This window comes from Corapipo altera, unplaced genomic scaffold (genome assembly GCF_003945725.1).
Source record: "Corapipo altera isolate COAL_440 unplaced genomic scaffold, ASM394572v1 70, whole genome shotgun sequence".
In the NCBI taxonomy this organism is placed as follows: Eukaryota; Metazoa; Chordata; class Aves; order Passeriformes; family Pipridae; genus Corapipo; species Corapipo altera.
Window position 1 is genome coordinate 1,967,670 of NW_020884911.1, and position 25,977 is coordinate 1,993,646.

Sequence of the window (25,977 nt, forward strand, 5' to 3'; positions counted from 1 at the left end):
AACCCAACCCATGTCACAACCACCTGGTGCTACTTCCTTCTTATCCAAGTGGCAGAAAAACCAACGGGCTTGTTTAGTTTGTTGCCATTTAATTATTAAAATGAGGGAGCTCTTTTCCCCCAGATCTCCACCAAGTTTAACGTTTCAGGAGTTGCTTTAATTTAATGGGATGTAAAATGCAAGCCTGGTAGCACAGACCAAACACAATCATTAAATCATGGAGTTTGGAAAATCACAATTTATTCCTTCTGTTCTGTCTGCCAAGAGCACAATGGAGGGCAGAGGGAAGAGGAGGAGAAAGTGTATCCTTATATTTGCATCATCAGAAGAGAATGAAAGGACAGGGGTGGCACAGGGGGAGTTCTGTCCACCTCTGCCCTGCAGCTGGGGGATGTGGGGAATCACTCCCAAAGCACCTGAACACCTGCATTTTAGCCTGTCCTAATACCAGAACAGAAATTATTGCTCCAACATGAGCCAGACTCAAGTGTCACTAAATGTCACTGTCAGATGTTATTTTTCCCTTGCCAGAAATGTGCCCAATTAACATAAAAGCCAGACATCTAACATTCAGATGAATTAAATAATTAGGTAGCTAATGCAAATATCAGCTTGACACTATTAACCCTGCTTTGTACCACAAAATGTAGATCCCCTTCAGATTAGGACTTTCTGATGGTTTGTATGTAGAGTATCACAAATACTTGTTTCCAGACTCTGCCATGATTTGTTGGAAAACCCCTCCTTTTCCTGGGATCTCCAGTCCCCAGAGAATCCCTGAGTGAGCATCTCCCAAACCCACTGCAGCTCTACAGCCTTGTAAATCACAGCTGCAAATTCCTGGCCCCTCTGGAATCAGAGACTCGGGATGGCAGAGTTTGCAAAGCAGGAAACAAGAAAGTCCAGGAGAAGGGGAGGGATCTCCCAGGGATCCTTTTGCACCAGAAAAATTGAATTAGACCTTATTCCAAGAGCAGATTCCTTTTTCCTGAGGAGAGAAACAGCTTCATTGCCTGGGCAGGAGGGCTCACATCCCATTAAAAGCTGTCCTGGACACCCTGCAGACACATGGAATTGATGGTGTTCCAGCCTTGTTTACTGGGAACAAAGCCCTGCAGATATCAATCCTAGGAAGTGCCATGTCTGTGCTGAGGCTCCTGCTGGGGGATGTCGCTCTCTTAAATAATTAAAGATGAAGGATCTTTTCTCTGTTGGTAATTACCTTAAAAAAATGGGATATTTGGAAATGTAGTCCTTGAAAGCACGTCCTCCTCATTACCCAAGAAAAGATGATACTGGATGAAGTTGGAAGGACTATAAAATACTCCTTCTTGCTATAATGTCCTTAAAAAGTGCTACCTGAGAATCTTCCAAGTTACCTGGGACTGGAAAATGGAATGGGGGAAAACCTAGACTAGATTGGGTCCTGGATCTGAAATGGGGAAAAACTTTTGTTTCCATGACTGTTCCAGCAAGCTGGACCCAGAATGTTTGGTCAGGGCCCCTGGAATGCTTCTCTTTTAGGAGCACATTGAGTACAATGTATTGTGCAGCCCCCAGGGAAATAGGGGAGACAGGAAGGAATCACTCTGGTTATGACCTGACACATCCTGGATGTGCCATGAGAGTACAAACCAGGAGAAAATATGGCACAGCTTGGATTTTAATGCATGATAAATATATACAATGAATAATAATTAAAGTAAATGCAAGGGAAAATACTTTAAGCACTTGAAAACCCCTCTTCTGAGCAACTTTAGATTGAAAGTGTCTGTATTTTCCAGCCCAAGGTGGCTTTCTTCCCACTCACACCCACGAGGGCAGTGCACAGCACAGGACAATCCCTTCCAGCAAAGCTCTAATTGCAGGTTCTGCCAGAGTGAGGGATCTCCTTCCATGAGAGAGGGAAAGGCAAACCCTACGGCCCCGAGGTGTCAGGGCATTCACTACCATGCAGAATGGCCCTCACTCCCAGCAGCCCCTCATTAGCAGCACAAAGTGTCACGATAAAGAATTCGAATGCATTCGAATGCCTGGCACCCCTCCCAATGGTGCCAGGCACAGTTTCTGATGTTAAATAATATATTTTCTCCCACACAGCAGCAGAACATCTCAGCGACCTTCAAGCCTTTGGAAAAATCCCAGTGTTTGAGCAATTCCCATCATATCAAAGAACATTTTTAATACCAGCTGGAGGAAAGGGGTCACTCATTGCTGGTAGTTTCCACCATCAAAGCGGGTATAATTTGATTTACCTAAACCACCAGTGCAACTCTTCTGAGAGCACAGAGCCCCCAACATGACATAAAACACTCACCAGGATCCACAAGAACACTCAAGGAGTGTTTGGAAGTGAATCACTTGAAGCCATGTACAAATTGCTTTATCTCTAAACCCACCCTTGTACTTTGAACACGCTCCTCAGATTGATACCCCTCAAACAAATAATTGTTTTTATGCTCTGAACCAAGAAATTCCCTATACTGCCAAGTGTGCTCCTGGCTAAAGATGGCACAGAGGATATTTCAAGATTTCAGATTGTGGCTCCTCTTACTTGATGGGAAATGGGACAAAAATAAACATCAGTGGGATCCAAAGGCCCCAACATGAACACAGAGAAACTGGGAATATGATTTACACCACAGAACACTGGATACAGTTTAATCAAGCAAAACATTCTCAGTCCTCACTGGGAAATATTTAACTGCTCTGGTTTGGGCATTTCAGGAATCTGACAGGGTTTTTATACTGCACCTGGAATTCTGTATTTGTCCCACATGTAATGGGGAAAACATTGGCAGGGTGCATTCCTGAAACAGGACTGGCAGTTTTGGGAGTGCTTTGCAGGTCTTTAGAGAGTCCAGGGTTGTTCTTATTAACCATGGAACCTGCTTTGTTTGGGGGTTGTCTATTGAATCCCAAGGATAACTCAAAGTGGCACGATTTTCCCATTTATAAAGGAAATTTGCACTGAATGCACAATTCTTGCTCCCGGGGTAAGGGATACTGAACTCCTGTTAGAGTAAACTGCAATCCAGGACTAATATCTGGAGGATCCTGAAATTATTGCACGTGGAAAGAATTGTCAATACATGGAAAAATAAAGGCTAGATCAGTCCACTGGGAAAGGGTAATTACTGCTAGAAAATAAATCAGTCAAAACAGCTGAAAATCCAAGCTGATGACTCTGGACTTGTCTTTCCAAACTGCCATTGCACTTGGATCAAGCAGCTTTTGCAGCCAGGCCACAGAAGCAGATATTCCCTGGAATTCCCAGAACAGCTGCCTCCAGCATCTTGGATGCAAAAATTTCCCCGGTGATTTATTCCTACCATCTGATAATAATTTCTGAGGGAAAGCAGAAATATTGGCCTTCCTGCCATGGGTTCAGAAAGAAAGATTATGGAGATCACTTGCTGCAAGTCCCTGTCTCCAATCACTGCTGTGATTGATGCTGAAGGGGCTCCTGCATCCCACACATAACATGGAAATGGCAATTTCAGGGAGCACAAAGGCTGATTTCAAGGAGCATATCTGGCTTTTAATCACTGCCTTGTTTTGGGCTGCAGGTAAAGGGGTTTAGTACAACCCTCTTGGGCACAAAGGAGCTGCCCACAACTAACACAATGACAGCACCAGGATGGTTAAGATTTTTCCAACCTGGAAAAGAAAGTTAGTGAAGGTGGTTAGTTTGGATTTAAAACAAGATATAAAGTACCAATGAGGATAAAAGGCCAGAATTAATCTGTGAGAAAGAGCCTAGAGATGGCTAAACTTCAGCTGCCAGACACAGTTAAAACAGAGCACCATCAACACCAGCTGGAAGCACCACATTTTACTTCCCAGAACACAGGAATACTTCTGGGATCAAGTGCCAGTGGCTCTGGAATTGCTGAGGTGGGTGTTCATGAGCAGCATTTTCCATTGGGGGAAGCAAGTGAAGTCCTCAAACCTGGGGGGGGGGCAGTAGTGGGAATGAGGGGGAGCTGAGAACCAAGATTCCTTTTGGGAAATGCTGGGCTTGACTCCCAGCAGTGTCAGGAGTATGGAAGCAGAACCTTCAATCTCTTGTGTAAGCAAAGGGCAGCACCAGGTTCTGATCCAGTACAAACTCAAGGACTTTCACCTGTCTCAGAAAGTCACTGCTCAGACCTTTTTGGGGGAAAAATATGTCTCTATTGTCATCTCCACAGCCACAAATAACGTCCCTTTTATTTCTTAGGATATAATTGATGCCTGGGATTTATTGTGCACGTAAAGGCCACTATTATAATGACTTCACTAAAACTCATGAAATATTGGGGAAATGAAGAACTGCAGAGTCCTCTGGCACATTTGACTGTATTTGCAAGTAAAATCAGTGTAAGGTGTTATATAATTGGATGAATAATCAAAAAATGCTCATTAAAGTACCAAAGGATGCTGAGAGAGCAAAATGCTGCGACCTTCAGTGTTTTGCACTGTCCATTTGGACTGTTCTTGCCTCCTGCCAAACAGAATAAATTCAGCTTCTGGAATTTTTTTCCAGCAACCCCCCCCACTTCCAGCTATTTCCACCATCCACTAAAATGTTCTTTTATACTTCTTTAAGGTTCTTGTGAGTTGCCCATTTCACTGCTAGAAAAGGTCATCAAAATAAAAATCAGAGTATTTTCATAAGGTAGGAAAAAAAGTTTAGTAATCAATAGTTAGATATGGGGCAATTAATCTTAAAAGACTGTTGTTCCAAATATATTTTTCCCAAAATATGAGACTAACACACACAGTTGATCAAAAAACCGAGTTTCTGTGGTCAAAGTTAAATGCATTTCTTACACTTGATTAGATGACAACCTAAATAAGTACAAGTAACATCTATTATTCTGTTAGTTGTAATTTCAATCAGCAGGTATCAAACATCATTAGCTGAGATAGCTTTGGGATTTTGAGATTTTTTTTTAATGGAATAACACCATGAGGTGTATATTTGGAATTATGTATCAGCTTTTCCTCCAGGGAATAAATTAAAAAAACCCCACAGATATTTATGGGAAGAAAAATGACAAAAAAGAAGCTCTACAATAATTCTCAACAGGAAAAAACTGAACCGCAGATCTTGAACAAGCAAAAACTACCAGGAGTATATTTTAAGCCTGACCTTTGGGGATCTTTTCTAGTTTATTTTTTAAAACAGAAGTAGCTCAGATTTGTGGTTTCTGTAGCATAGCAGTAGGTTCAAATGCTCATGAAGAAAAATACTATGGTAAGAGATTTTTCTTTAATAAAGAAATCCCAATTTATTATTAGAAAACCCCATTTTACAGCTTAAATACTAAAGTTTAAAACTTATAAATGTTACCATGCACCTACTAATTTCCTTTTGTAGCATACTATTTTTGAAGGCTTTTAATCAGAACCACATTAGCACTGGTTTCTGTAGCCAAGTTTTTTTAGCTGTTCTGACATGGATGCCCACAACCCATTAAACACATGTTCTGTTCACTCCAACAACCTCACAAAATACTATTATTGATTTTCATAGTGAAATGATTTTCATATTAAAAACGAACGCAAAGAGAAGCCAGTAATGGACCATTTCAGAAGCAAGACGGGGAAGGAAAATACTAACAATCTCTTGCACATATTTACTCACTATTTACAAACAACACATGATAAATGTCTTAGGAATATTTCACTTGGCAAAAACGGTATTAACACAATTCAAACCTTCCTCTAAGGGCCCATCCAGCACCATCACACCCCCCTTTGCTCTTTAACTGCTGCTGCCAAGTAGTTTTGCAAAGCAAATACAATAGGTGGATGCAAAGGGTTCAGTTTTATTTTCTACGGCAAGATAAACCACTTAAAATTCTGTTTATTGTTACTATGCAGGAAGAAACCTTTAAAAGACACCCAAGAACAGCTAAGTTTTGAGCCACAGTTCTTCCAATACTTGCAAAGTTAGGAGAGAAAGGTCTTTCCACCCAATCCAGAGCCACCTCACAGTGCAAACGCAGCTCTTCCCTCAGACCACCATTACTGACATTTGGGGAAAAACTCCAAAACCCCACAAACAAAGTCCCCCCTTATGTATTAAAGGATGACACTTCTCAGGAGTGTTCCAGGAAAAAGCAAGTGTTCCACACAAGTTGTTCCTAATTTAAATATTTTTACAGATCAAACCATTAAAAACTTGATAGCAAAAACCCCACAAGAACCAACTATAACTCCCCCCCCCAAAAAACCCAGCATGTCAAAACACACAGAACATTCAATTAAACCTCATATCCAACTACATAGAATGTTAAATTAAACCTCATAAAGCAGAGACATATTCAAGTCAAGACAAATGCCTCAAAATGTCTCATGTCCAACTTAAAGTCCCAGCTCTCTCTTCCCGCCCTCTCCCCAAACCAGGCCCCTCATGAGGGCAGGTTCAGCCACAGGCTCTTACCTTGACAGAGGAACATCCTGATCCACGAGGGATCCAAGAACACAAATATCCTGGAAACAGTGGGGGAGAACAGCCCTGCTCGGGTGCTGGAAGGGGAATGGAGCTGGGGAAGGGGATGGGGAGTTGGGAAGGAGGCCCAGCTGCAGGCAATGCACCCTCAGCAGTGCCCTGGCACCACAGCTGAGAGGGATCATTGCATTGCCAATAGCCCTCAGAAAACCATCAGGTTTTGTTCACCTGCCTTTGAACTGTGATTTTATAGAGTCTTTGTATCAACTCCATAAATTGTGTTTAATCCAGGGGATGTGGATATCAGTGTATGGATAATATTTCCCATCCTTATATCTAGGTATCCCCATATCTATTTCTCAGTTTCTGAACATGGTACAATCCTTAGATCTCCATCCATGCTCCCTAAATCAGGGGGATTTTTTCAGTCCTTCAGGACAGCTCAGAAGAAATAAAGGTGTTTTCACTGAGCCACCTCAGATTGGTTTTCTCTGCCCTCACGTTTGTGGTAGCTGAATTTGCAGTGATTTCGGAGAATACCCACATGAATATATTGTTTAGTGAAAGCAAAAATGGCACAGGGCTCTGGAAACATGGTGCCACGTGTCATTATTGTAGTATTTTTTAATTCTGTCTTGGGGAGTAAAGTCCATTCAGTGCCTAACCCATAAAGGAGGATGGTACTGGGAACAGAAAAAACTTCCACGCAAAGGTCGGAATACATCTGTTGTCACAGAACAAAAGGAAAATGAAAAATAGGCCTTAAAATCCAAATGAGTATAAAAATTGGTTTCCTGGGCCAGAGTTTACTATGAATAGATCTTTTCAGCCCTAAGCAGTGCTAAGAAAGTCAATGCTTCTCTAAGTCAGGTTTCAGCTAAAAAAGAGGTGTTCCTTTATTCCTTCTTCTCCCTCATAAGCTCCGACTCCTTTCTGCTCATTCTGCCTCTTTCTTCCTACACTGAGGAAAGTGAAAAAAGAGGAGTGGAGCTGGGCAAGTTTGACACTTGGCTCAGTTCTTACCTTTGCAGAGTTTCTTTCTCTGAATGACATCTGAAAATTGGGGAAACAAACTGGAAATCTTAACAACAATAACCTTTGTGGTTTTATCTGGCAGACTGAAAAAGGCAGGAAAAGAGGAACATCCTCACTGACAGCCCTTTCCAATGTGAATTCATGTGGAAAAAAATCCTTACGCTACATAAAGTTCAAGCAATGCATTCTGAAGTCCTTTGCCTGTATTTAAACTAGATTTCCTTCTTGTGTCATGCTGAAGTGATGTCAAACATGGATTTGACTTGGATCGTATCAGAGAGCTGAAGCCAGTTTCAAGGCTTGCTCTGCCAAACCAGATCTACCTGGGATCAGAAATTCCTGATGGTACAATCTGAGAAAACCTCTTTTCTTGGTGACCCTTGGTGACTGGAAAATCCACTCAGCAAATTCATATAATAATAATAAATTAAAAATTTAAAATAATAACAATAAATGAGAACCGAATGAAAATAAGTTAGTCCTTCCCTAAAACACTGGGATCATTTTCTGCTGATGATGATCAAGACTAAGATGGAAAGTTTCTGTCCTGCTTCCATCATTATTGATTATTTGGGATGCTTCACTTCTTCAAACATCTGTCTGCACACTGTGTACAACTTACGTAACCTATTAATCACTGTGTTGTTTCTTGTTAACAAAGAGACCAATTTTTGTCAATACACCACTAATCAATATGTTACAGAGTTTGACTGCATCTGCAACAATCCCAAACATTCATTAATTCCATCAGAAGAAAGGCTGAGTATAAAAGCTGGAAATTCCACCCCAGCCTTACAGATTCCACCCAGTTTAATTTTGTATGCACAGGCTTTACCACAGAACTAAGGATTTACGCAGTGGCTACTTGCTTTGAATGAATTACCAACAAAAGCTCAACTCTGTTTAGAAAGTCAATGAAATTCAGAGCCACGAAACTGAAACCCTGCTCTGAAAGACTCAATGTATTGCTTTTGTATCTCAGGCTTTATTGACAGGAACTCTTGAGCTACTGGAAGACAAAAATAGCATTTCAAACACTTTCTAGGATGACCCCAGAGGTCTCAGACAGGGGTCTGAGCATGTCTGGGTGAAAGCTCCAACCTGTGGAGCTGCAAAGCATCACCTTTTAACATTAAGGTGATTTTTCTCCATCCTTAGAGGCTGCAAAGATGTCTGAGTGCCTCCCATCCTGCAGGGGATTCTCTCAGGGAATATGTTCTCGTGGGATTTAGAGACTTTACATGGCTCCTTGAACTTCTGAGTACAGTCACAAAAGTCATCCTAAAACAGGCTGCTTTTTATGGCATCAGAACTAGTGGGTCATTCTAATGCCAGTCATTCACTGCCAGGATGGAAATGATCTGGGCTGGGATTTGGAATTCATTTGGAATGCTTTGCCTACCTGATGGATTAACAACCTTAACACTGTTAACGTGGGGAAATATCAGGTGGGAGGAGGTAGACTGGAGGCAGCTGCTCACCATGGAAATGTTCCTAGTTTAGAAACATAAGGTGACCTCAGAATTTAAAAACTGTCAAAATTTAAAATTTTAAATTCCCAGCTGTTATTTACCCTCCCTTCAATGCTTGCTCTGCCTCCCTCATCTTCCTTGGTGAGGCATTGACCACGACTGGACTATTTTTCCCTGGGAACTGAGAGCATCTAATACTGGCTTTGAACTCCACTGGATTTCCCTAAAGAATCATTCAATAGAGACAATTTCCTGGATATGACTTTTTCATTGTAGTGTTTTCAACTCCACAGCCTTATATAGGCACGATTTGCTGTTTTTTCTCCATACAGGAATCTTTGTGTTTCCAAGGAAAGGTGACAACACCCACCAAAGCCCTGCAGAAAGATCAGTGTCCATGGGACCATTTCACTGGAGACACTTAGGGATTCTTTGGGAGAAATGTTATAAAACTGAGTTCAGGTAATTGGGCAGAGCACAGGGAAGGGGTGAAAGAACTCCTCACAGCTGTGATTTTAGTGCTAACTGTACCATCACTTAACTAACCTGTGTTTGGAATGATAAAAAGCCATTTAAAGGAGGCTGGGGAGAGTGAAGAGGAAGAAATAGATTAATAGATCTCCATGTTGAGCATAATTGATTTGGGGCATGTACTCCACAAACCCTTCACCAATGATTTATCTTCATTTGGTGGGCAGAACACCGAGTTCAGTCAGGTCCTCAGAGAGCCATCCATCAACTGCCTCATCAGCAGAAAGAAGTGGTGCCTCCTCTTGCTATTTTATCTTTCCTTTGGCTTCCTTATGTGACTTAAACAAAACAGGGGATCATTTTTCTTTGAAAAATAAATAAATCACTGCTGGTTTTGAAGGGAGACCCAGCACCAGCACACACTGAGCTGTTACTGAGTCAGCTCCAAAGCTGATCCTGCATCTCCCACCTGCTGAATTCCAGCTCTGCTCATCCCCTGCACACGGACAAGGGTGAGGTAATGCCTTATTTAAACTGCTGGGGATAAAGCTCAAACAATCTGTTCTGCTGAAGATCTTTTGGCGCAAGGAACATTTTCTTTGAGGATTTAACAGGGCTCATCACTCTGGTAATGAGCAAAATAGGAGAGACAGCTCCTGATAAAAGGAGAGTGTCCAAATACCTCCAGCACATTCCTTCTGCCTCCAAGTAAAATGCCACGGGAAGGGAGCCCTGGGCCAGGATATCTTCATTTTCCTCCAGAAAAAACTGCTGAGGAGAGTCTAAAGAGCAGTTTCTTCACACCTGTTTTCCCTGGAATTGCCAGCAGAGCAAGGCACCACTCCAGGCTTTAATCCTGGTGCTGCAGCCTTCAAAATCTAAGCCCTACTAACCACCCCCCTGCCACATACCACTGCAATAGGCAGGACCCATATCTTGCCTTTTGGAGCACTTTGCTTCTTGCTCACCACTGATCTTCTCAGGTAGAGGGAAGTTTGTATAACCCCTGGTTCTCTCAGCAAGAGGTTTCAACAGGGTTAGGAAAAGGTGGGGAGAAGGAATGTATGCAGCACATCAAAGAAAAAGAACTAGAGGGGATTCCTCAGGAAGCTGCAGCCAGGGTCAAACTGATCTCCAACATTAAATGAGGACAAAGGAGGATGGGATAAAAACACAACAGGCATGATCTATTTTCTCTGCATAATTGTAAATTCTGAGGAAGACTGATCCAATTCTTTGAAATGCCATTTAAGAACTGCATGGGCAGCAGTATTTGCTTTTAGGTGTGTGAGCTCACTGAAATGGGCATCTCATTTATCATATCCAAACATTATTTTTTGGTGACATTTAAATAAAGCCCATCAGGGCAGACAGCTCATGGCAATTTTGGGAACATTTCCTCAACTGTTTACCTTGCTTTTCATAATTTTTGGCTGATCAGGAGCATGCAGATGATACATGTGACCAACTCACAGTCTGGACATCTGCAGTTCTGTACCTTCTTCCTGATGATAATTCAGGGACAGCTGGAAAAGATGAGGTAGGAGGATCCTTTAGTCCAAACACCACTGAGGGCACAGTCAGACAGATTGCTAAACACCCAAACCTCAACAATCTCTGATTGGAATTCCCTGAAAATCAATATATTACCTCTTGCCCTACCAAGATTTTGCATTCAAAGCAACACAGGGTGGGAAACACGAAATAATTTCAATTTCTTTTTTTTCAAGATGATTTCAGAAACCCTGAAACTGTGGCGACTTCTCAAGTCCCACTGCCAGTCTGTGTATTTACTCTACAAAACTGGAATAACATGTGATTAGTTAAATACAGTCCCCAATTCATCTTTGCAAAAGGCTTGGAAAAATTGATGAGGAGAAAGGCAATTTTCCTTCTATAAAGCAGCTCCCAGCACAAGGAATTTTTTTTTCTATAAAAAAATTACCTAAATTGAAAAGAAATATTCTTCAACAAGGGGAAACCTGATCCTGCATGAAAGTGGAAATAATACAGGAATTAAATCATATATTTTCAGCTTTAGGAGCTGATTTGAAAAACCAGTAATGCTGTTTGTGATCATACAAAGAGTTTGTGGATCCATGACTTCAATGACCAAGTGTTTTGCCCTGAGATAATCCATGGGGAATAATTGCACCCAACCTTTCATCTGCAGTTTTGTACAGACCAATACCTTTCAAATGGACAGTTTCAAAAGGCCAAACTCCACTGTCAAAACCAGCAAACAACCAAACTTAAAAAAAATACCAATCAGCTATTTCTCCATGAGCTGATACTGTCCCTGCACTGAGCCCAAGGTACACAGTGCCTGCCCTGTTAGTGGTCTACAAAGAAGAAGTAAAATATCAGTTTTATTCACTATACAAAATCTTCTCTTAAAAATTTTACGAATATTTAAATCTACAAGTGCATTTTTTTATGTTCTCCCGCATGGCACAATTCCTGTGGTGTTCAGTGTGATTTATCCCTGCTGAAACCAATAACAGGTAATAGAAGAGGCCCCCCCAGCACTGTTAATTAGCCCAGGTGTTAATTGGGTGTTCCAGATGGGCAGACAAGCAGCAGTGGGACAGAGAAGCAGGGCTGAGAACCTCTCAGTGCCCTGAAGGATGGATGATGCATCTCCAGTTGTGTGACCTTCCTTGTCACAGGAGACACGTCATGACCAGAAATATCAATGCTGAGACAAGTCACAGACACTAAAATACAGTAAAATGCAAAAACTAAAGAAACAAGTGAATATCTTGTCAGCTCAAGTGCGCCCATTAATTGAAATAAATGAATTATCCCAGCCCAGGAAAGGAATGGAATCCGCAGTGAGTGACAAAATTCCCATTTTGAAGGATGGCTGGGTGGCTTCCCACAGCTCCAGCTCCCTTTGGATAATCATCTCCCAGCAGGAAGAACGATAATATGTCAAAGGTTTGTCATCCTTCTTCTTCACCCCCTCTAATTGCTATTTTATCTTTCAATAATTGGCAGATGCAGAGCTCAGTTGTGGCTTTTGTGTTAACCCACAATACTGGGGAAAGGGGGGATAAATCCCCAACCAAGGATTTTGCTTTGCACACTTGGGCTTGCAGGAATAAAATGAAACAGTTTAATGGAGTTCTAGAATATCACAAAAGTGTCAGGATATCAAGTATCTGGAGAGCTTTGAGCAGAGTTAAACAAATCTTTCTCAAAGAAAACTTTTTAAGTGAGAAAAGAGAAAAAAGAAAGAAAGAAAGGAAAGAGAAGAAAAAAGGCAAATATTTGTAAATTAAAACAAAAAACCAACTTCATCTGATGGGATTAAATTTATGGCCAGGTGTGTGTGCAGTTCTCCCTGCCAAACCTTTATATGGGAATTCTTATTTCCTATGGAAATAAAGTGTGGACTCCGTGCTCCTCCTTCCTGGAGATTCCAGCCAGCACATACCCACCCCAGGGATTTCCTGTGACTTCCTACCTTGATTGTTGGGTAAGGCAGCATCCCGCTGGATAGAGCCCAAAGCAGAGCCATCTCCCACTCCAGCACAGTTCACCCACATCCTTATCCCTCCAAACACCGACACTTGGCAGGGCTAATATGGAACCAAACAGCCAATCTTGGCAGTTATCTGTAAATAAACACTATTGTTCTCCCCAAACTCTCTCCACATCCCAACAAAGACCAGTTTTCCCACGTTCCATCCGATGATTTGCTCCCAAGGATTCCAGTGTGATTGATTTCCAGTGGGCCAGAAAGCAGCTCATCAGCTGAAGGCTCTGCAGTGGCAACCTGTCAGTTTTAAAAACATTTTTCCTGTTACCTGCTAAAGTTATTTAGGTTTCCTTCAAGCTTTGTATGTGCCAATTTATTTAAATTATTTTCCAATAGACCCTGAAAATCACAGAGAACAGAAATAAATGGATGAAGCACAGAGAACAAGGATATGTTGCTCCAGATTATCTGTCTCTTTGGCTTCATCTCCACGTAAGCACAGAAACAATGTGAGTCAAATGTAAAGAAACTGGAAAAACATCAGCTTAAGCATAACAAATTACTGTATTACCGAGGAACATGAAGAACAAACAACCCATGTGCAGCTTGCAGAGAAATCTGGATTTTTGTCATAGATCTTATATAAGGATGGGATCATTTTGTCTTACAAAAACCTCACATTCATCTCTGCTTTCATTCTTTGAGTTTGGAGGGAAATCCCACATCCTGCCCAGCAAAGAAAGCTGAGGAAACCCCAAATGGAAATCTCCAGATGTTCCCTCAGAGCCATAAAACTTAACATATGAATAGCTGCATGGATTTTGTACATTTAGTGCAGCAATCACAGGAGCTCCAGGACAACAACTCCAATCCTCTGCACAACACATTTATGAGGCTCCAAATGGTAAAACCATCACACTGATTCCCGTCATTGGAGTGAGAAATTCCTTGTTATGATGTTTTACTGAGAATATGGAGGAGGGGAGCACTGAAACACATAAAAATATCTAAAATTTGGGGTATCTGAGTACAAAAACCAAAGCAGGAGTTCACGGTGACGTCAGTGTTTTCCCTTTCCTCCCTCTTTGGGGTCACAGGCTCTTCCCGGCCCTCTGGATAAGCCTGGCTACAGCAGCCAGGAAATCCCTCAGTGCAAAACCAACTGGGATTCAGCAGAATTCATCCCCTGCAAGTTTCTCAGTGCATTGTAGCTACTTTTAAATGAGGAAATAACAACACCAGCAAAATCAAATCTTCTGGTGCTCGAGGTTGTTACCTTTCCGTGTTTCTAAAACGCTCAGTTCTGCAGGAGCACAACTAATCTGGGCCTCTTGAAATGCTCTCCTGCCTGCTCCTCCCCCTCTCCTATGGAATATCATTCGGAATTGAGGGGTTTGGCCCAAGATTTGCAGCTCCAGGGAGCCCAAACTGCAGTTCAGGCTGCACCATGGACCAAAAATAGAATTAGAGGAAAGAAATCCCCTCACCTTTCACTCTGTACTTTCCTTCCCCAAGGCTGTCCACAGGAGAAGGATGAAGGAAGAGCTCATTATTCCTTAATGGTGCATTATTCCTGCCACTGATGGGCAGAGTTTTGTGTGTGCCAGCGCTGTGGAACTGGCACTGAAACAGCACCAGACATGGTGCATTAACCTGCTCAGTATGAACAGGAAAAGAATCAAAAAATTAATTTAAAATTTAAAATTTACTTAAAAATTAAATTGAAAATTAATTTTAAAATACCCTCAACTACTTGATCCTCAACTCCCTCGTAAATTAGGAGCCCAGAGACTCAGAAATCCCCAGTATTCCTTCTCTGGCAGGCACTGACCAGCCCTGGGACACCCCTCAGTCCCTCTGCCAGGGCAGCAGCTACATGCACTGATAAAAGAGGTGGGAAAAGTCCTTATAATGAGTCATCCCACAAAAGCCTATTCTCTTTTTTTCTTATTTTTTCTGGCCTAGGAATGGATTGAAAGCAGCCTCCCCTGTTTCCATGGCACCCAGAGCGGCAGCCGACGGCCTTGTTATCACAAGAACTCTCCTAAATTTCAACAGATTGCTGGGAATTGCTATTTTGTGAGATTTTTTTCCCTATATTCAGATGACCCTCCATTCCTAGAACCACCAAAATGGTCCAAAAGTCTCTGGTGGAGTTCAACTCTTCATAGTGGTGATTGTTTTTAAACAAGAAATAGAACATGAATTCCTCAGAGAGAGAGAATGAAAAAAACCCCACAAAAACCCCTTATTTTTTCCTTAGTTATCCTGGGCTTGGCAGAGCTCTAAATACGTTTGTCTGGTGGATCCTACCTGGGCAGCATCTGCTCACACCCACTGAAGAACAACCAGGGATGGCCCTGGAGACAGAATTCCTTCTCCTTGAGCTGTGCTCCCAAAAAGCTGCTCTGCTGCCCTGTGGAGTGTTGAAAAGAGATTAATGAACGTGGGTATTTTACACTCAGAGACACTTTTCATCACTCAGATTCATTTCTGTAAAGCCTCATGAATATGTAGCAGTGTCTTTTACTTCTTTTCAGGATCTCCCAGGCTCAGGGATTTTTAGATTTCTTTGGTTTCGAAGGTATTGATTCCGTGGCTTCCACTTTGATTTTCTGTACAATTATAAGTGATTGAACATTGAGCAGCATTTAGGAACTGGAAGAGAATTGGTCTTTCATGGTTTCAAAGGTAACTGAAAAAACCCTGTACATTATCCCTTGTGTTTTGTTAATTATCCTGGTTTTTTACACTGGCCTGGCACAGATGTGCCTTGTGACCCAAACTCACCAAAGAACTGCTCCTTCTCCAAAGAATCTGTGATTCACTTAATGGATAATAAAAAATAATAGGTCCTGTAGAGCTTTAGAACTACAGATTCCTACAAATGGGGCTTCTTGGTACAGTGTGAAAAATACAACTGAAAAGCCTCACCTGAATTTCAAAAAGTGCTTTTCCCCACATTTAGATATTAACGTTTCCATGTGTAAAAATCTTGTTAAAAGCGACTGTCCTACAGACAATTAGACAGAAAAATATATGGAAATAAAATCACATGAGCTTAACCCAACTTCACCTCACAGGAAATGGTCTTTTCTTTGGGAGCCACAGGAAGGAAAATGTGGATAGGGAATAAAGTTCTTTAGCAACAGTAACTTAATCACTCGAGTTACTGACAGATCATTTTACTATGAGAAATAACACACAATAAAACTAGAGAAGATTTTCTCGGTGTTTTGGGAGATGCTGCTGTAAAACATCTGAATTATCACTGAGAGGTTAAAAAAGCACTTTTGCATTCCAGGCTCTACCAGATGGTTTGTATCCTCGTTTCTTGAGGAGTTGCAGAGGCACAGGGAGTATATTCCAAGAAAATACAGCCCCAGGAAACCTCCATTTCAACCACAGAGGCCTTAACAAAAATGACTGAAACAACTCCAGTTTAGCACATCATTATAAATCACTTTACAGCCCTAATATCCTCAGGTTCAGACATTAAAAGGACAATAAAACTGCTTAGGAGGTGATCCTCCAGCTAAGAAGCACCGTGGAATTCACCAAAGTGACTCCAGGTTCTGGGGAATGGCCTGGAATGTTAAGGAACTAAAGTGGTTGAGGAGTCTATTAATTTTGGAGGGAGGGTGTATATATCTATACATACACACTATATGCACACATTGAATCTTTCAAAATGCACCACTCTAGCAAAGTGAATTAAATGCCACTGAGGGAATATTAAGCAACTCCAGAAGAAACTATCACTCTCTCTAATTTCTTTCTTCGTGTCTCAGGCAGGTAAATTATGAGGAATTTGCTATCAGGGAGGAAAACATTTCAATCTTGCCCAGACAACACTAATGAGATGTGACATCAGCCCCAATTTGTGCATTAGGAGGGCTCAGAAGGCTGTTTGAGGGTGTGCTGGGGGCTGATTTGCAAAGGCAGAGGGTGATACTGCAAACCCGCTCTGCCTGTGCTCCTCTCCTCCTTCTCCCAGCCTTGGCAGGGCAAACCAATCCCTGCACCTCCAACAGAAACCAGGGTAAGTGACTGAGAGAGACAGAATTAATTCCTTGTGTTTGATGTGTTCTGCTTCTCCCCACTATGCAATTTAATCCAATAGTGCTGCTCCACACAACTGATGGGATTTATTGGACTCTCCTGCAGTTCATGTTTTTATTTGGAAATTGTTATCTTATTGATTAGATTTTTCATATACTTCCCATTAACTTGCTTCTATCTCCTCCAAAACACTTTCCACACTTCATTTTGTCCACAGTGCAGCTCTACTTACTCAAATATTGTAACACATAATTTTATATAACTACAGTATACAACATAAAATGAATGCAAGGTTCAGGGTCAATTTGAAAGATTAAAAGTATGATTTAAATTCTCCTGGGTGAAAGCGACTTCTGAAAAAGTTAATTATTCCTCCTTAGCTCAGATTTACCCCTTCAAGCTTTCTGCTCACCAGAGATCTGAAAGGATTTCACTTTTCACTCCTGGCCACAGAATGGCCCAGCAGAATATTAAAAGCTGAAATAATGTGTGAGACCTGAAGAGTTATTGCTGCTATTTACGAAGTACCAGGAACAGGCCCTGCTTTCAGTTATTTCTGAAGTTACTCCACTGAGTCTGCTGCCCTATTGCCCTGCATAATATGCACATCTAAATGTACCCAGCGTGGGTTCAAAAGCACTCCTGGCCCGCTCGGGGCACATTTCAGCTCCATGTGATGCTGATAAACAGCCACGAGAGAGACACTTGTTCCTAAAAGAGATGCTTTAGGCTAACAGGAAATATTATCAATAAACCTTTTGTTCATCTGAGGAGGGGAAAATAAGCTGTGTTTCTAATGTGCCCTGTCAAGGCACCTGGTTACAGCTTTTATTGGGTTTAATGGGATGTGTTTGGTTTCTGTTGAAAACGGAGTGGAAATGGAACGTGGGTTTCACAGAATAGATTAACATCTCTTATCTGAGACATTATCATCTCTTAAAATGTGATTTTTAGCCCTAGAAAACCACAGGAACACACAGTCTGTGGCTCAAAGAGGTTACACGCAGTTGCAGTGCCTGTGCCCACAGAGAGGTGGCAGAGGAGGAGGACAAAGAAAAGGACCAGGGATTCAGGAACCTGCTGCCCCCGGGGCCTTTGGCTCCCAGGAGGTGTGAGGAGAAGGATGGATCCCAAGAGCCATTCCCTGGGTGGGAAGTACTGGAGCAGGGTGACCATCACCCTGCTGTGGGGGTCAGAGGGGAGGAAGGGTCTGTGCTGGCTGAGGGTCACCCCCAGGACTCTGGAGGGTGCCAGCACTGGGAACTGTGCAGGGTGCTCTGAGGAGAGGCTGGGATGCCCACAGTTGGTTCCAATTGGTTCCATCCAGCTCCAAGGGTCCCTGAGAGCCTTCTGGATGCTGGAGCTGTGGGACTCCTCCAGCCCATTGTGTCCTTACAGGTGCTGTGAACTCAAAGGCAGGAGGAAGATCCCACATTCCCATGCAGCAGGGAGGGGAGAGTTCTGTGGGATGTGTTGGGAGAATATCTGCTGCTCTTGTATGCAGTAAAAACATACAGGGTTGAACTGGGGTTTTAGAAGGTTCTTCTAAGACAACTTTGAAGGAGGAGGTTTGTGGCAGCTCCGCAGTGTGACCTTTGGAGCAGCCGAGGGGCTGATTTGCTCACCAGCCCATCAAAGACTCACCACTGTCACTGCTTCTCCCCCGTCCTTCCCCCAGGGCTCTGCTGCTTTACTGCCACCGAGTTTGGCAGGAACTCCTGACTTCCCAGGAGTCATCTGAGGTGACCAGATCCAGAATCCCTTCACTTCCCTCCTCTTGTTCCCCACAGGCCCCCAGAGCCTGGCACATCCCTCACCATGAACCTCCTCGCTCCTGAGCCTGAGGTGAGGTCACCCAGCACTGCCTGGACAGCTGGGATGGATAACTGGGCACCTTCCAGCCTCCTGGAGCAGAGGCAGAGCCACAAAGCCTCCTGGCAGGAGAAGTGCTCTCATCAGTCCTCTCCATGCCCCAAAACCCGCAGCAGAACGAGGATTCCAGCACGTCGCACAGCACTAGGGAATACGAGAACATTCCACCAGGATGGAATGTTTTCCTGTTATCTGATTAGGTGGGGCTTAATAAATAAGCTGGAGCAGCACAGGATGTTCCAATGCAATGGTGCTGCATTAACAAGCAGTAACTGATGATTTTTGTCAGCCCTACAGGAAGAGAGGCAGCACTGAAAGGAAGCTGCATTCCCAGATTGCCTGTTCCTCCCTCATCCTGCAAAAAACCCACAGAGACACCTTCTGCCAGGGAAATGTAGTCACATAACTCCAGACATCCAGGTGCTTACTAGTGGAGATTATTGTCCTAGAAATAAGACCACAGACTCCCCAAAATCCTGTCATGGGATGGGATACCAGTGACATAGCACTGAAATCATAAATACTACACATGGGGGAAGTGTGTTCAACGGGGTATTCAATGGGTTCATTTGGCCTCTTCGTTATTTTTCCATGAGCTGATTTGAACAAATTCTACTTATTCGGTCCCTAATTCGTGCAAAGACATTTCTACCTATAGAACACTTGCAAATTATGCCCTGCTACTGCTGTCTCACAGGGTGAACAATCACACAAATTAGGTATTCTCAACTCTACTCCTGATCAGAGACTCACTGAAAACAAAGGGCACAACAAGTGTCACATCACTTGTGACAGAGCTCCTGACCACCAGGAGCAGTGAGAATCCTCATCTCCGTGCAGTTTGCCCCGTATATTCCCAATTTTCTACCAGTACAGCAGCACAGCTGGAGAAGGACACTGCCCTGCTTTAGGATGGGGATGGTTTCAGACTGCAAGGAGATGGTTTTAGGCTGACGACCTTGTTGGAAGTGGGGGGCACTGGCACCTCAGAGCAGTTTTCCCTGTGTTCTGCCAAGGGGTGGGTGGAAAAACTCCAATTAACTTCATGAACCACGAGTTTTTGGAGCAGCACTTTCAATTAATTTTAAAATTGTGAATTTAGTGTGAAGTCTGTGACTACAGAATAAATTTTACTGCATTAAAATAATAAACAAAACTGACAGGGTATTAAACTGAGTTTCCATGAAAACAACCCCCTGTGGTCTCCAGGGCAGATTCCTCAGCTCAGAGCTCGATCGGCCATCGAGAGCAACCAAGAGCTCAGAGCTCACCCTGGAGTCCAACCCACTTTCACCCCAAAATGAGTTTGGTTTGCTCTGGGTTTGTTTGGGTTGGGTTTTTTTCAGCACAGAACTGCCAGAGAGGTTTTAGCCTATGAGAGAGAGGCAGGAAAGCTGAAACCAGTAAAAAGCCACAAAACCAAACACCAAAGGCAAGGTCTAACCCAAAAAGGACTGAACCAGTCAAGCAGCTGCCCCTGTGTGGACAATAAACCATCATCATTTCAAAGCTGATCTCAGTCACATCCTGTCCCACAGAGCTCTGGCAGTCCCAAGGAATGTTTAGGCTCTAAGCCCAGCTTTTGGGGATAAGACAGAACCCAGTAACACAGTCACATTTACACTGGTTCCCAGGCAATCATCCCCAGCCTCCACAGGCTCACCTGCACAATTCAAGCAGATGATTAAGGTGACTGTGGATTATTTTTCATATAGATATCTTTTTATTTACTTCTCATGGAAGTGTGGCCAGGATCCCTTCAGACATGTTCAAGAATTAAATCAATTAGAAAGTCTGTTAATAAATTCTGTAAGGATCTGATACAGAGAACATATCAAACACTCCAACAATCTTCAAAATTCCTTTTGGAGATATGAACAACAAACCCAAAACTTGCTGGTTTAGGCAGCAGAGAGAGACAGTGACAGAGAATTCCACCAACAGGACATACTAAAACTAAGAATTAAACCCAAAGAACACTAAAACCCTACTGAGGGAAGCACAAAGTTAGCAGGATTTACTGTTCAAGAATAAACATGTAAAAATAAATGTTCTGTCTGTGACTAATGATGGAACAACTCCCATTAACTTCCTGAACGGCGAGTTTTTGGAGCACCACTTTCAGATAATATCACAATTGCAAATCTCATGTCAAGTTTGTGACTCCAGACTAAATTCTGCTCCATTAAAGTAATAAACAATGGTGGTGTTTACACCACTAATGACGGTGAATAGGAGACATTTCCCTCTCGTAGAACTTATAAACCATAGAAAGTGCAATTTCACCATAAGAATTTTTAAACTATCCCAGACTCAGGCAAGAGCAGCACATTTGCTAAAGCATTTACTCTGCAGAGACAAAATAATTTGTTTTGAGGAGTGTAAACATCTGCTCCCAGTTCTGACCGAACCTGGAGGCATTCTTGGATCTCCAGGAAAAGCCAGAAGAGAACAGGGAAAGGAAAGCTCTGATTTCATCATCCAAATTCCAATAAAAGTAGCAATTCACTTGAATATTTCAAAGGTGTAACAGTGACCCAGAGCAACCCCTGCAAAATTCTGAGAGCATTTGCAAGATCCTCATTATTCAGCATTTCTGAGCTGCTAAACCTGGGAACAGCTGTGGACTGCAGGATTAGGCTGAGCTTTGCTAAGAACTGACTGCAGCATCCCAGGAAGCACTGAAAGTCATTCTATAAATAGCAAAGGTTTCTGCTACAAAATGTCTTACATCTATTAAATCAAGATCCATAATTAAAGTAACCATTTCAGAGGGATGTACAATAAAAAAAAAGTCATAATAATCTCTGGGAAGAGAATCTGATTGAGTCAAAAGTGTTTTGTAATTGAAGAAAAACAGTTCTATTCTCATTGGTTTGAAATAAATTACTGTAGTGAAAATGATAAGGAATATTATTGGTAATATACCCTGTCCTAGGTCTTCTAAGGTTTTATTGAGTGTATCACAGTGTTTTCATAATTACAATCAGCTAAACACCTCGTTAAGTGAGTGATGCAATTTAAATTACAAAATTAAAGTTTTCCTGCAGATTTGGGATGGCTCCTTAAAGCAGCTGAAGAGGCAGTGGAGTGCCAGGATTCTGTACAGTCAGGGACTGTTTGCAATCAGCCTCCAGTTTGTCACACTGCTTCCACTAAAATATTCATGTAATCAGATGAAACCACGTCCCTCCCAGCCCCACGTGTGGTTTGGAGTCACTGTTGTGTTTGCTGTTGTTCCAAGTGGGTTTGAGGCGCTCCAAGGAAGCAGGAGATGGTGAGAGATCAAAAGGGGACAATTTAAAAGTGATATTTAAGCGGCGCTTTTAAATACTACATCAAAAATCTATAAAGAATTGAAGTTACTTTAACAACAGAGCGGCACAATTAGTCACAATTAGTGGAGCTCTAGATTGTCAGCAATTAAAAATGAGTTTTAGATAAAAAGAGTGAATTTGACTAAAAATGTTTCCATCAGAAAGATTTGACCTTCTTACCCATTAAATCTGAACATTAATAAGGAGATGAAAATCAAGTTACAGTTGAACAGAGACAATTACATTTCAATTTTGGGTTGGCAGTCAGCTCTGGTTTCAGACCTAACGCAGTTACTTTGTGACCTCAGGCACCTCATCTGAAGTCCTTTCCAGCTGTGAATGAAGATGGTCCTTCCCTGGAGTTGTGAGGAGTTTGGGCAGCGTGGCTGGGTTGTTATTATTGATGAGCACAACTCCCCGGGCTGTGGGGGACGGCACCAGTAACTCAATATTTATTCTCTGTGCACCCAAATAAATTGTGCTGGAAATATCCCACCCGATGAGTTAATAACACTTGGCTGGATTATTTTTCCAAACAGAATCCTAAATAAAGCTCTGGATTCTACAAAAATGTATGTGCTTGAGTTTCTTCACGGAAATCAATCCACGGAAATCCATGGGAATGGTCATGTGGCTCAGTTCAGGATTAAGTGCAGCTGCTCAGTCACAACTTAAGGGAGCACAAAATATCAAACCAGCCCTTTTTAATCCATGCAAAGTCAACACATCCTTCAGCAGCCCCACCTTGATGCCTTTTCCTCACCTCCCTGGGCTTGTCCCGCTCCCACTGAAATCCCTGAATCCATGTCCCATTCACTTCACTGACAGATAACATCAGTTCTTCATTCATTACACATTCTGATCTCCCCTCTGGGTTTTTAAAGTGTTCAACTTCATAAATAAGCAAAGGAATTAAGTGTTGACTGATGGCAGGGTTTGACAGATACAAGGTAGTAGTGGTGACATCAGTGAATATATTGTTTGAGGAAAAAAAGAAAAATAAAGGAAAAAAAAGTAAGAAAGATTGGAAATGTATGTGCAGGAAAGAATTAGCTCCCTTCTAGCCTCTACCCTGACATGTTATTCAGTTCCCTCCCCCTCGAGCCCTGTTTGCCAGGGCCGGCCCTGCTCTAATTGCTGTCTGTGAGTGAGGAAAGGTGATGGAATTCAGCAGTGGAGCACAGGGCAAAGGAACACAGCCAGTGTCTCCTCAGCAGTGGGACAGCACAGCCACTGGGACCCAGGACATTTGTGGAGCTGCAGGAATGCCCTGAGAGGCCTCCTGGTGAGGAACACGAGTCACTCCTGCATTTCCTCTCTGTGAACAGCAGCTTTGGCAATCGAAGGGATGAACTGTGCCAAGCTGGAATAGTCTCTTCCTTTTGAATCTTCTGCTTGCACAGTCCAGGCCCTGCTTCCCACTCCAACTGCAGCCATGGATCACACACACAATAACCACCCTGAGAGCCCTGCTGGATAAAGTGACCCAGCAAGTGTCAAGAGGCAGAGTTCTGAAGGGTGCTATAATGGGGTAAAGCTGCAAGTTGAGGAAGAGGAATTTTCCACATGTATCAAGCACCTGACTCCCACCGAATCCACAGTCCAGAAACCCCTGGATCTGTCAGTCTCTACCTGCCTGAAGTTGGTACAACCTAAGGGATGAGTCTTGTGCATTACCAGCTTTCCCCCTTGGGAAAGATTTTCCTCTGAAAACAGGGGTGAGGAGATGCACCTGCCACACATCCTGTGTCACCACTGCGGGATGGGACACAAGGACTGGCACACAAGCACCAGCCATCCCAGAGTGACATCCTTCCCACATCTCTGCCTCCTGACAGGGTGATGGAACAGCCCCTCCTCTAAAGAAAGGGATTGTTCTTTCTTATTCTTAAACTTTCTAGGCTGTGTTTCTTCCCAGCTCAGGAGACTTTGGAAGTCTAAGGAAAGCCAGTCTGTTCCTGAAGGTGACCAGGAGCAGCTGCATTTCTGCATTGCAGCTGAAACCAAGATCGTGGTTCAGGTTTCCTCTGCCAGTCCCCAGGGAGATCTTTGCTCACAGAGATGCCAAATTAAAAGTAAAAGCTCAATGGAATTTTTGTTCATCAGGTCCGAAGGCCACAAACTGCACTTGCACACAATGAATAGAAATGTTTTGATTCGACGATGACTCTGCTGGCACCAAGAATAACTTTAAAGCTTTCAAAGGTTATTTGCAAGATTTCTTTTTTTTGCTCTGAGCAAAAGGCAATACAGAGCAAGTCAGCAACTGGCTCTTGTATGTCTACAAGTCAATGCTTTGGGGTTTTTACTGTGTATTTTTATACCTGTCTGTGTGGCAAGGCATGAGGAAATACACGGTCTTATTTCAGAAATAGTCCATTTTTTTATAGCCACGGCAGAAGGTTCTGTATGGCAGCTGTTCAGCTTCTGACTTGGCTTATCTGGAATTTATAGCAAGATATTTAACACAATATTCAAAGTTCAGTAACTGGGGACACATTCTTCAGTTAAAGAAAGTGATGCAAACTTTGCTTTTTTTCTGGTGGTGTTTGTTCATCAGGAAACACCGCGAGAAAAGGCTGGGAAAGTGGGCACAGAATGAGGCTGTTTTCTTTTTCACAGGAAAATACATCACCAAATATTCAACTCCCATCATTTGGAACTAAAAGCTCATCCATTTTTCTCTGTAGAGCCATTGAATTGCAGAAGAATTCCACAGGGATCATCATCTGTCCAGATGACTCATATGGTCACACAGAGGAACAGCTGAGCAGGTGAAGTGATAATTACATGCACTGGTGTGGATGGAGCCCCATTTTGACATGGTACCTGGGCATAACCCATGTGCTCCCAGTTGCCAACAGATTCCAGCTACTCTGTTGCAAAAAGTAAGAAAATATCCCTCTTGTCTAAAAATGAGCTCTCCAACTTTGTTTCTCTTCCCACTAACATGAGTGTTAGTGTTTATTTATAACTAACCTCAAATAATATTAAATTATAACACTAGAGAGGCTTTTTCCTAAATAATAGCTTTACGAAGTGTCCCACTCCATCCCTAAAACAGAAAAACTTCCTAAGGTTTATAGTACAGTGGAGGAGATTTCTGGAATACCTCAAGAAGTAACAATGTTATCAGAGATGAATCAACGTGAAACATTGTGGTGTTGTCTCCAAAATCTTGCCCTCAAAGAAATCCATAATCCCCTCCATCCCCACCTGGGTCTGTGCAGGGCAGCAAAGGAAGGGTGGTTCACGTTGGAAAGGCTTGGAGAGAAATACAAGAGTGGAGTTAAGGAAGTGAAGCTGCACAGTTGTGCTTTAAAACCTCCCATCATCCATGTTTGGCTGGGAAGCAAAGGAAGCTGGAAAGGAAAAGGCAAACTTGGATTGCACGAGATGCTTTGTGTTCCACCAGCATTAGGATTCCCAGGAATACCAGAATGGGGCCATACCTTTAGCTATAAAGACATGCTGGATACTTCATTGGCCATGAGGTCAGAATCCCTCAGCTGTGCCAGCCCCAGAAACATGTCCTGAACTGCACTGAAGTTACTCATTTATCACGTCCTCATCTTGCTCCAAAATCACTCCAAAAGAAGTAGCAAACAGTGGTGAATGGAGAGACACCACATTTCTATAAAGTGATTTTAGGACAAGGGATCATATTCTCTGCTCTTAAGGAGATGCAGTGTTGAGGTTGTGGATGTGATTTCCATGGGGATTTCCAGGATTATGAATGAGAGAAGGAAGGCAAAGAGCTCATCCAGACTCAGAAATTGTTATATTTCACCAGGTATCTGTCTGGCCAAAAATGGAGTAAAA

General features: G+C 42.6%; 1 long non-coding RNA gene across 1 annotated transcript in view; it reads right to left on the bottom strand.

Moving 5' to 3' along the window:
* The window catches only part of LOC113952176, a 36,595-nt gene extending 21,084 nt beyond the window's left edge, over positions 1–15,511 (bottom strand). Inside the window, exons 1-3 of the long non-coding RNA XR_003529426.1 lie at positions 15,435–15,511; positions 15,218–15,320; positions 10,833–13,201 (exon numbers count right to left, since the gene is read on the bottom strand). This is a non-coding gene — a long non-coding RNA (uncharacterized LOC113952176). The remainder of the gene's footprint in view (positions 1–10,832; positions 13,202–15,217; positions 15,321–15,434) is intronic.
* Between the last annotated feature and the right edge of the window lie 10,466 nt (positions 15,512–25,977).